The sequence below is a fragment of the Ursus arctos genome, unplaced genomic scaffold (genome assembly GCF_023065955.2).
Source record: "Ursus arctos isolate Adak ecotype North America unplaced genomic scaffold, UrsArc2.0 scaffold_11, whole genome shotgun sequence".
Lineage (NCBI taxonomy): Eukaryota > Metazoa > Chordata > Mammalia > Carnivora > Ursidae > Ursus > Ursus arctos.
The window spans coordinates 22657934-22670494 of NW_026622775.1; the positions used below are offsets into that span (position 1 = coordinate 22657934).

At 39.0% G+C, this 12561-nt stretch overlaps 1 long non-coding RNA gene across 6 annotated transcripts in view; it reads right to left on the bottom strand.

Annotated features, from left to right (window-relative positions):
* LOC130543338 (uncharacterized) overlaps window positions 1–12561 on the bottom strand; it is a 216224-nt gene that overhangs the window by 63802 nt on the left and 139861 nt on the right. The window lies entirely within an intron of this gene.

Consider the following 12561-nt stretch of genomic DNA (forward strand, 5'->3'; position numbering starts at 1 on the left):
TCTTTCAATATAGTCCTTCATTTTAAAAAGCTTTACAACACTTTTCTCTTCCACTCCCAAAAATGAGGTTATATTAAGAATGCTGACATAATAGGTTTTTTTCCAAAAAGGTTGATGGATTCCTGTCATAATCCAAGAGATTTCCCAGTGGTGTTTAACTCAGTAAAATGACTGAACCCCCCTCCCCAACTGCACTGATCATATCTCCACAGTGGGTGCCCTTTAACTCCTCCTTGGGCTCTGATAATCCTTCTGTCAAGAGACAAATGGAAGGAACATATACTTGGCTGTTGTGTGTCATGTAAGTGACAGCAAATATCTCACTGCCTGTTTTCTTGATTGCTTTTTCTATTGTAGACTATAGTACTTAGGAATACAATAAAAAGCCTATCTATCCTATAATTAGAATGTGTTTTAAATCTTTAAAATTACTTCTATGCTACCCAGAGCAATTTACACTTTCAATGCCATCCTGATCAAAATACCAATGACGTTTTTCAAAGAACTGGAACAAACAGCCCTTAAATTTGTGTGGAACCAGAAAAGGTCCCGAATCGCCAAGGAATTGTTGAAAAGGAAGAACAAAGCTGGGGGCATCACGTTGCCGGATTTCAAGCTATACTACAAAGCTGTGATCACAAAGACAGCATGGTACTGGCACAACAACAGACACACAGACCAATGGAACAGAAGAGAGAACCCAGAAATGGACCCTCGGCTCTTTGGGCAACTAATCTTTGACAAAGCAGGAAAAAAAAAATCCAGTGGAAAAAAGACAGTCTCTTCAATAAATGGTGCTGGGAAAATTGGACAGCTATATGCAAAAGAATGAAACTTGACCACTGTCTCACATCATACACAAAGATAAACTCCAAATGGATGAAAGACCTCAATGTGAGACAGGAATCCATCAAAATCATAGAGGAGAACATAGGCTGCAACCTATTCGACATCGGCCACAGCAACTTTTTTCATGACACATCTCCAAAAGCAACAGAAACAAAAGAAAAAATGAACTTGTGGGACTTCATCAAGATACAAAGCTTCTGCACAGCCAAGGAAACAGTCAAAAAAACTAAGAGGCAGCCCACGGAATGGGAGAAGATATTTGCAAATGACACTACAGATAAAGGACTGGTATCCAAGATCTACAAAGAACTTCTCAAACTCAATACATGGGAAACAAATAATCAAATCAAAAAATGGACAGAAAATATGAACAGACACTTTTCCAATGAAGACATACAAATGGCTAACAGACACATGAAAAAATGTTCAAAATCATTAGCCATCAGGGAAATTCAAATCAAAGCCACACTGAGATACCACCTTACGCCAGTTAGAATGGCAAAAATTGACAAAGCAGGAAAGAACAAATGTTGGAGAGGATGTGGAGAAAGGGCATCCCTCTTACACTGTTGGTAGGAATGCAAGTTGGTACAGCCACTCTGGAAAACAGTGTGGAGGTCCCTTAAAAAGTTAAAAATAGAGCTACCCTATGATCCAGCAATTGCACTACTGGGTATTTACCCCAAAGATACAGACATAGTGAAGAGAAGGGCCATATGCACCCTAATGTTCATAGCAGCATTGTACACAATAGCTAAATTGTGGAAGGAGCCGAGATGCCCTTCAACAGACGAATGGATTAAGAAGATGTGGTCCATATATACAATGGAATATTACTCAGCCATCAGAAAGAACGATTACCCAACATTTGCAGCAACATGGATAGAACATAACATTTATAGAACATAAGAAATAGCAGGGAGATCGGTAGGAGAAGGAAGGGAAGAATGAAGAGGGGGTAAACAGAAGGGGGAATGAACCAGGAGAGACTGTGGACGGTGGGAAACAAACTAAGGGCTTCAGAGGGGAGGGGGGTGGGGGATTGGGAGAGGCCGGTGATGGGTATTAAGGAAGGCACATATTGCATGGAGCACTGGGTGTTATACACAAATAATGAATCATGGAACATTACATCAAAAACTAAGGATATACTGTATGGTGACTAACATAACATAATAAAATATTATTATTAATAAATAAATAAATAAGTCTTTAAAATTACTAATCCACTGGCAAGTCTCTACATAGGATCTAATCTCCTAATTTGCAATCTACTTATAGATAGAGCTGGTAAAAGGGGAATGGATAAGCACAGAAGACAGACAAGAGCAGAATCTAGGTCTGGAAAATCCAGCTGATCTCCCCATGCTTTGTTTGAATACTTCCCTTTTCAAATTTAGAATACCTGGAATATGTGCCCATTTTTGTAATATAGATATGTAAGTTAAATACTCTTCAGTAAGTGTGGTGAGTTAACAAATTATTATAGTCTTGTGTCATGTTTCCCAGAAGTATATCCTGGAACAAAGATTCCTGTGTGAGTGAGTTATGCAGGAAGTACTTCTAGAAGAAACCATAAAGGAGTGTAAGACAGGACAGGCTAGTGGAAAAAAGAGTAGCATATCAGATAACATTTGCTGTAAAACAAACCACACCAATATTTACTAATTTAAAATGAAAATCAGGGGGGAAGATTAAGATGGCAGAGAAGTAGGGGGAACCAAAGCAAGCCTCCTCCGTCGAACACAGCTAGGTAAATACCAAATCACTCTGAACACCCAAAAAATTGATTAGAAGTTTTAGAGAACACAGTTTCATGTCTACAAACAGAAAAAATGACCTGTGGAAGGTAGAACTGCAGAGGGACAAAAATTGTTTTGTGGGAGAAAAAAGCCATGGGCACTGCAGAGAGGCGGGAGCCCTGATCAGGGAGAGAATAGCAAGAGAGAATGAGAAAGAGAAAGAGAGAGTGGGGGCGGGGGGGGGGGGGGCATAGTGAAAACACACACAGAGGACTGCACAAGAAAACTGTTCCCCAAAACCATAGACAGAGAAAAAAGAGAGGGTGTCAATACCTCCAGTCTTTCATAAATGGGGGAGGGCAGAATCTGAAGTTTCAGAGGTCAGCACCATTACCAGGGTCAGGCCTGGCTGTACTCTGACATGGAAGCAGGGCCCAGTCCTGGGAGCAGGCAGCTGAGGATCCCCAGGGTTACAGGGGGAGAAGCAGTTCCCCTTCTTATAGTGCATTTGGTAGAGGTGATACGGCCTCTCTGAGGGCAAAAGACCCTTCAGGCACCATTGAGCCATCCCATTCACCAGTAATAGGAACAAAGATACCAGCTGAAGGCAGCAAACCCTGGTGCTGCCTATGTGCTGTGATTACCCTGAGTTCTGAAGTGCTGTGCTTCATGGGCACACAACTGTTTTCCAGGACAAGCCAGCACCAGCCACAGCGCAGTGAGACCCTCCCCCAGAGGATAAGCACTAATCCATTATGCAGGAGTCTCTGAAGTGTGGAGTTTTCAAGCACAGCTGGGCCTGAGATAAAACAGTACTGTATTGCTTGGCAGGAAGACAACTCAGCCAAGGAAAGGGTGAAGGTGGGAATCTAAGGGAAGCCAGGGACATAGGGGTGATTGTGCCTCTATGAGGGTTTCCTAAAGAGTGGCCCATGGGAGCTTCCTGCTCTGGAGATGAGAGAGAGGGGCAAATCCATTTTCACCCCTTGCCCACCATTTATCAATCCCAGTAAGCTAAACAGCGCCACTAAGTGGAGAATGGAGCCACTACATCAAGCCCTGCCCGCCCTCCCCGCACCGCCCCCCCAACCCGCAGGCACACATGTACTAGGGCAAATCCATCTGAGAATCAGAGCAGCAGGTCCCTGACCCAGAAGACTAGCACAAACCCCTCACCTGTACCAAGTCTCCTGATCATAGAGTGCTTTGAAGTTTCAAAAGCTCTAGGGGAAACAGGATCTAGCTTCCTTTGAAGTTTTTTTTGTTTGTTTCATTTTGTTTGTTTTTGTTTCTGTTGTTTTCTTAGACACAGAAAGAGCAATTTTTATTTTATTTTTTTAATTTTTAAGTTTTTTTCTCTGTTTTTCTTTTTTCTATTAAGCTTCTCTTAACAAGGAGACAAAAACACACCTAGAATCTAGGTTCCTTTATTTTTTTTTTTATTTTTTTCATTTTAATTTAATTTTATTTTGATTATATTTCCCCCTCCAAAATGACAAGACAAAGGAATTCACTACAAAAGAAAGAACAGGAAGAAATGATGGTTAGGGAGTTAATCAATACAGATATAAGTAAGAAATCTGAACTAGAATTTAAAACAACACATAAGGATACCAACTGAGCTTGTAAAAAGCATGGAAAACACTAGAGAATCCTTAACTGCAGCAATAAAAGAGCTAAAAATCTAGTCTGGCCGAAATTAAAAATGCTATAACTGAGATGCAAATCCGAATGTATGTCATAATAATGAAGATGGATGAAGCAGAGGAATGAATTAGTGGTATAGAAAAAATTATGGAATATAATGAAGCTGAAAAGAAGAAGGAAACAAAGGTAATGGATCACAAAGATAGACTGTGGGAACTCAGCAACATATTAAAATGGAATAGCATTCATATCAAAGGAGTTCCAGAAGATGAAGAGAAAGAAAAAGGGGCAGAAGGTTTATTTGAGCAAATCATAGCTGATAACTTCCCTAATCTGGGGAAGGACACAGATATCAAAACCCAAGAAGCACACAGAACTCCCATTAAATTCAGCAAAAGCTGGCCTTTGTCAAGGCATATCATTGTCAATTTCACAAAATACACAGACAAGAGAGAATCCTCAAAGCAGCAAGGGACAAAAATTCCTTAACCTACAAGGGAAGACAGATTAGGTTCAAAGCAGATCTATCCACAGAAACTTGATAGGCCAGAAGAGAATGGCAGGATATATTCAACATGCTAAATGGGGGAAAAATGCAGCCAAGAATACTTTACCCAGCAAAGCTATCATTCAGAATAGAAGGAGACATAAAGAATTTCCTAGAGAAACAAAAACTAAAGGAGTTCATGACCTCTAAACCAGCTCTGCAAGAAATATTAAAGGGGAATCTTTGAGTGAAGAAAAAGGCCAAAAGCAACAAAGAATAGAAGAATAGAAAGGAACGGAGAACATCACCAGAAAACCAATTGTATAGGTAACACAATGACACTAAATTCATATCTTTCAATAATCACTCTGAATGTAAATGGACTAAATGCTCCAATTGAAAGACATAGGGTATCAGAATGGATAAAAAACACAAGACCCATCTATAAGCTGCCTATGGCATATAGACCTAAAGACATCAGCAGATTGAAAGGGAGGGGATGGAGAACCATCTATCATGTTAATGGACACCAAAAGAAAATCAGAGTAGCCATACTTGTATCAGACAAGGTAGATTTTAAAATAAAGACTGCAACAAGAGATGAAGAAGGGCATTATATCATAACTAAGAAGTCTATACACAAGAAGATCTAACAATTGTAAATATTTGTGCCCCCAACTTGGGAGCACCCAAAAATATAAATCAGTTAATAATAAATATAAAGGAACTCCTTGATAACAACACAATAATAGCAGAGGACTTAATACCCCACTTACAGCAATGGATATATCATTTAAACAGAATATCAACAAGGAAACAATGGCTTTGAATGATACAGAGGACTCAATGGACTTAACAGATATATTCAGATCATTGCATCCTAAAGCAGCAGAATACGCATTCTTTTTGAGTGCACATGGACCATTTTGCATAATGAATCACACACTGGGTCACAAGTCAGCCCTCAACAAGTATAAAAACACTGAGTTCATACCATGCATATTTTCAGACCACAACACTATGAAACTTGAGGTGAACCACAAGAAAAAAATTGTAAAGACCACAAATGCATGGAGATTAAAGAACAGCCTACTAAAGAATGAATGGGTTAACCAGGAAATTAAAGACAAAATTTAAAAATACATGGAAGCCAATGAAAATGAAAACATGACTGTCTAAACCTTTGGGATGCAGCAAAGGCAGTCTTAAGTGGGAAGTATATTGCAATACAGGTTACTTCAAGAAGCAAGAAAAGTCTCAAGAACACAAGCTAAGTTTACACATAAAGGACCAAGAAAAGGAACAGCAAATAAAGCCTGAGGCCAGCAGAAGGGAAATAATAAAGAAGAAAACATAAATAAATGATATAGAAGCAAACAAAAAACCCAGTAGAACAGATCAATGAAACCAAGAGGTGGTTCTTTGAAAGAATTAATAAAATTGATAAACCCTAGCCAGACTCATCAAAAACAAAAGAGAAGGGATCCAAATAAATAAAACCATGAATGAAAGGGGAGAGATCACAAACAACACCACAGAAATGCAAACAATTATAAGAGAATATTATGAAAAATTATATGCCAACAAACTGGGCAATCTGGAAGAAATGGCTAACTTCCTAGAGACATACAACTCCCAAATCTAAAACAGGGTGAAATAGAAAATTTAAATAGAGCCATAACTAGCAAAGAAATTGAAACAGTTCTCAACAATCTCCCAAAAAACAAAAGTCCATGGCCAGATGGTTTGCCAGGGAAATTCTACCAAACATTTAAAGAAGAGTTAATACATATTCTCAAACGGTTCCAAAAAATAGAAATGGAAGGAAAACTTCCAAAATCATTGTACTTGGCCAGCATTACCTTGATTTGAAAACTACATAAAGACCTCACTAAAAAGGAGAATTAAAGGCCAATATTCCTGATGAACATGGATGCAAAAATTCTCAACAAGATACTAGCAAATAGAATTCAACTGTACATTAGAAGAATTATTCACCATGATCAAGTGGGATTTATTCCCAGCCTGCAAGGGTGGGATTTATTCCTGGACTTCAATATGCATAAAGAACCAAATTATTATCCCAATAGATGCAGAAAAAGCATTTAAAAAAGTATAGCATACATTCTTGATAAAAACTCTCAACAAAGTGGGGACAGAGGGAACATATTTCAACACCATAAAGGCCATATATGAAAAACCCGTAGCTAATATCCTCAATGGGGAAAAAGTGAGAGCCTTTCCCCTACGGTCAAGAACCAAGGCAAGAATGTCCACTCTCCCCATTACTATTTAACATAGCACTGAAAGCCTTACCTCAGCAATCAGAAAACAAAAACAAATAAAAGGCATCCAAATCATCAAGGAAAAAGTCAAACATTCACTATTTGTGGATAACATTATACTCTATATAGGAAACCCGAAAGACTCCACCAAAAATTGCTAGAACTAACACATGAATTTAGCAAAGTTGCAGGATATAAAATCAACGTACAGAAATCTGTTGCATTTCTATACACCAATAACGAAGAAGCAGAATGAGAAATCAAGGAATCAATCCCATTTACAACTGCACTCACAACAATAAGATACCTAGGAATAAACCTAACAAAAGAAGTAAAAAGTCTGTACCATGAAACAACAGAACAGTTATGAAAGAAATAGAAGATGACACAAAGAAATGGAAAAATATTCCATGCTCATGGATTAGAAAAAGAAATATTGTTAAAATGTCTATAGTACCCAAGGCAATCTACACACTTAATGCAATCCCTATCAAAATACCACCAGCATTTTTCACAGAGCTAGAACAAACAATTCCAAAATTTATATGGAACCACAAAAGACCCTGAATAGCCAAAGCAATCTTGAAAAAGAAAAACAAAAGTGGAAGCATCACAATTCCAGATTTCAAGACACAAAACAGACACAGAGATCAATGGTAGAGAATAGAAAGCCCAGAAATGGACCCCCAACCATACGGTCATCTAATCTTCAACAAACAAGGAAAGAATATCCAATGGAAAAAAAAGACAGTCTCTTCAACAAATGGTGTTGGGAATATTGGACAGCAACAGGTCGAAGAATGAAACTGGACCATTTTCTTACAACATACAAAAAAAGAAATTCAAAATGGAAGAAAGACCTAAACATGATACAGAAAACCATCAAAATCCTAGAAGAGAACACAGGTGGCAACCTCTTTGACATGGGCCATAGCAACTTCTTACTATATAAGGCTCCAGAGGCAAGGGAAACAAAGCAAAAATGAACTATTGGGACTTCATCAAGATAAAAAGCTTCTGCACAGTGAAGGAAACAATCAACAAAACTAAAAAGCAATTTTCAGAATGGGAGATGATAGTTGCAAATGTCATGTCTGATAAAGGGTTAGTATCCAAAATCTATAAAGAACTTATCAAACTCAACACCCAAAAAACAAATAACCCAGTTAAGAAATGAACAGAAGACATGAATAGGCACTTTTCCAAAGAAAACATTGAGATGCCTAACAGACACATGCAAAGATGCTCAATATCACTCATCATCAGGGATATGCAAAGCAAAACCAGAATGAGATGCCACTTCACACCTGTCAGAATGGCTAAAGTTAACAACACAAGAAACAACATGCAGCCACTCTGGAAAAAAAACAGTATGGAGTTTCCTCAAAAAGTTAAAAATAGCACTGCCCTACAATCTAGCAATTTCACTACAAGGTATATTCCCAAAGGATTAAAAAAATACAAATTTGAAGGGGTACATGCACCCCAATGTTTATAGCAGCATTATCAACCATAGTCAACATATGGAGAGAGCCTAAATGTCCATTGAATGATGAATGGATAAAGAAGACATATATACACAATGGAATATTACTCAGCCATCAAAAGGAATGACATCTTGCTATTTTCAATGAAGTGGACGGAGCTATAGTGTATTACGTTAAGCAACATAAGCCAGTCAGAGAAAGACAAATACCATATGGTTTCACTCATATGTGGAATTTAAGAAACAAAACAGATGAACATGGGGAAGGGGGGAAAAAAGAAAAAAAGAGAGGGAAACAAACCATAAGAGAATTTTAATGATAGAGGAAAACTGAGGGTTGATGGTGGGGAATGGGGTAAATGGGTGTTGGGAATTAAGGAGGGAACTTGTTATGATGAGCACTGGGTGTTGTATATAAGTGATGAATCACAGAATTCTACTTCTGAAACCAATATTGCACTGTGTGTTAACTCACTGGAATTTAAACAAAATTTTGAAAAGAAAAAAATGAAAATCATATATTGGGTAGTGATTCAGGGGGTTAGAAATTTGGGCTCGGTTCACCTGAATGATTGTTTTGTTGGGCTCCATCAGCTGATAGGTTAGCTCTGGTCTGAATGGACTAAAATGGTTTTACTCACATGTCTAACAGTTGGTCCTGGCTCTTGGGTGGGATGCTTTGGCTGTGTGCCTCCAGCAGCCCTAGTCCACCTTTATTCATATGGTAATGTTTGTAAGGTCCTCAGGAAGAACAAGAGAGTGCAAGCTACAAAGCACAAGCACTTTTCACGCTTCTGTTTGCATCAGATCTGCTAATGTCCCATTGGTCAAAGCAAGTTACATAATCAAGCCAGAGAAAATGTATGTAGAGTTTATCCAAGGGCAGATACAGGGAGGAATAAATAACTGCAGGTCATTATTGCAATAATCTCCTACAGGTAAAATTACAAGCAAAGAGCCACAAGGCTAAATGGAAACCTTGAACTGCAAGGTGTAAATTAGAGTTGCCTTATCTTAACATGAGGGGATTCGGCTTCCAATGTCTTGTATTGGTTAAGCATTGGCCCAGGGGAGTATTTGCAGGTTCTTGCAGCTATCTCCAAGTACTGGCAAAGTGGGCCCTCTGGTGCTGGCTCTTGCAGGTGAGAGCATGCTTGGGTTGCAGAGAGGGCTATTAGAGGGACAAAGGGGACAGGGATCATAGAGAGCAAAAAGGTATTTGTAGGAATCTGGACTGACTCAGCACCAACATTGTCTGCTACAGTATCCTATTCCATTGCTCAGATTCAATAATGTTGATTAATTAGTTCATGGATTAATTAGCCTGGAGTCTTCACGATGGTGGTTTTCTGAGAGAAGTATACAAAGGAAGGATTAGAGGGATGAATCCCACAAATGCTCCTTAGCATAACTTTATGTTCAGCATCTCTTTTTTCTAAAACCTAGTCTAGATCACCCTTTCCTTTAGCTAGCCCCACTATAGATCTAGATGACTTGTCTGGTGGCATGATCTAGACTTGCATAATTCTAAGGGATCTGAGCTCCTGCTTATCTCTTTTTAGTCAGGCCGTGGTTGTTGTAATTACTTATTCATAGTTAAAAATGGGCATGCCAGTGACACATAGAAGTCTCTGAATTCTGAAAATATTTCTTCCTCCTCCTCGTATGTATCATCAAACTATCTCCTCACATCAATGTCAATTATTCTTGCCAGTATAGCAAATCCTTGCTTTGACTGTTGATTTCTAAAGTTTGGGGCACAATATAATAAAATGGCAGCTGTAGCTTTTGGCTTAATGAGATTTTTATAACATCCTCATGAAAATATCCTCCCTCTGGGTGTTAAGATCTCTAGACCTAAGGGACCTAGATATGAAAATCAGAAGCATGAATTCCCAGTGTGGATCAATGGGAATGATGGTGTATAGTTACGACTCCTTCTTGTATTCCTTAGTTTCCAGCCCCTATGGTCCACCTATCATTGACATAGGCCCTATTGTGGTTAGCTCAGGGTATATGCCACATTTTAAAGGGCACAATGTCATTCAGACACAGGTTTATCTTCAAGCTGGTGACTTAGCTACACCTTTACAAGCCCATTTTCCACACTCTAAGAGGATACATCTTCTATATCCGGTAATACCAGTGAATCTCGTGGAAAGGTGCCCATTGTTTCTCCTCTTTTGTCTTAAATTAATCCCTTTTATCCAATCAAAGCTCTCTAGGATCTCTTGATAAGTCACACACTCTGCGAGTCCATAGATATTGATGGGACTAAGGCTGTGTGAGTGAAATTATTCCTGTTTCCTTAGGAAAAACTTGGCCCATGAAGCATTGCCAAGATCCTTGTAGGAAAGTTTTTCCACTAGCCACTTTGAACTAGTTACAGACTATAGAAATTAAATCTGTCTTACTTTTGACCTTAAATACTGCCACCTCGTTTCTGCATTTCCACCATCCTATCATCTTTTTTGACCCTAAGGAGCCCAGTTGTAAACAGTATCTCTTACTGTCAACATCAGACTGAAAAATAACAGCTCCTACTGGGCTTCTCTATGATACACTCTTTATCACCGTTGAAAATAGTGTCCTCTGGCTCTCTCAAGGACCATGATCATCAGACGGGGGAGTAGTGGTGATTGGGGTCTAGTATAACAGATTCATTCTATCAAGCTCACTTCTGTGTGCCTTGGGAATCTTCTCAACATTCTGCCAAGAAAAATCTGACATCTCCACTTTATTTAATAGGAACCATCATTTTTTTCCCCAAGATTCACAGACATTCCGGGAGCATATGCAGACCTGTTCCAGGTGCCTTTTCATGAGTATTAAATCCTGAATCATGAGAAAGTGTTCCCATATTAAAAAAACCTTTCATTACTTAGCTTCACAGTCTGCTCCTACAAGACTAGGTCCCAGAACATCTATCCCAGGTATGATTCCATAGTTTGTACTGGTACATAATAGCTTTGTTCTTAAGATCCTTTGGTGATTGATCTCTCTTAGCTCTTAGTAAGAGCAAGAACCCTTTGACTGGGTGAGACCAAGACTTAGCTGAGCAGGGCACTGTTATCTCTGAGCAAGGGGGAAGCATGCCAGTACTATAGGCCCAGAACGTTGAGAGAAACTTAAAGATCTAGACTCTGAAGCACATCCCTCTAAATGTCCCCATTCCAAATATCAGAAGACTTAAGACACAAAGGCAGTCCTTTCTGAGGATATTCTTTCTTATCATTAGTCCTTGGCTTGGTAAATAGAACAATCTGTTTTTGGGCTGTGTGAGATGAAGATCTCTTTCTATGAAGGTGTTCTTTACCATGCTGTAAATTGCCACTTAAATAGCCTGAGATTGCCATTTTCTTTTTTCAATGCACCAATTGAATTCAGCAAATATCAATTTGTCATAATTATTATTTTTAATTACTATTCTTTTTCTTTTTTTTTTTTTAAGATTTATTTATTTATTTGACAGAGAGACAGCCAGCGAGAGAGGAAACACAAGCAGAGGGAGTGGGAGAGGAAGAAGCAGGCTCATAGCGGAGGAGCCTGATGTGGGGCTCGATCCCACAACGCTGGGATCACGCCCTGTGCCGAAGGCAGACGCTTAACGACTGCGCTACCCAGGCGCCCCTTTAATTACTATTCTTATAATTACTATTTACCCCCCTGCATATGCTACACATATGAGACAGAGCATCCATTTCTACCTCTATCCCATCCAACTTCACCACAAGTGAAAGTCTTAAAGCATTGTCCCTGTGGCCATCTAGCCTGTGAGTGACCCCCCTTTAGAATTCCTCTTTAGTATCTGCTTTCTAGGACAACAATTGGTATTTATACAAGTTAAGTTTCCCAGAAGCTCACTCAAAAACAAATATTCGTGTGCAAATGACATATTAACAAATGTTCTCAGACTCTGCAGTGCAAGTATAACTTAGAGTTTACCCAACCGAGGGAACGATGCTGGACTTTACTATTCCAAAATTTACTGCCTGCCAAGGAGGGTAAAGACTACCAGATAGTTCTGGTTCTTTAGTGTATAAGTAAAGTTATTCTGGCGCCTCA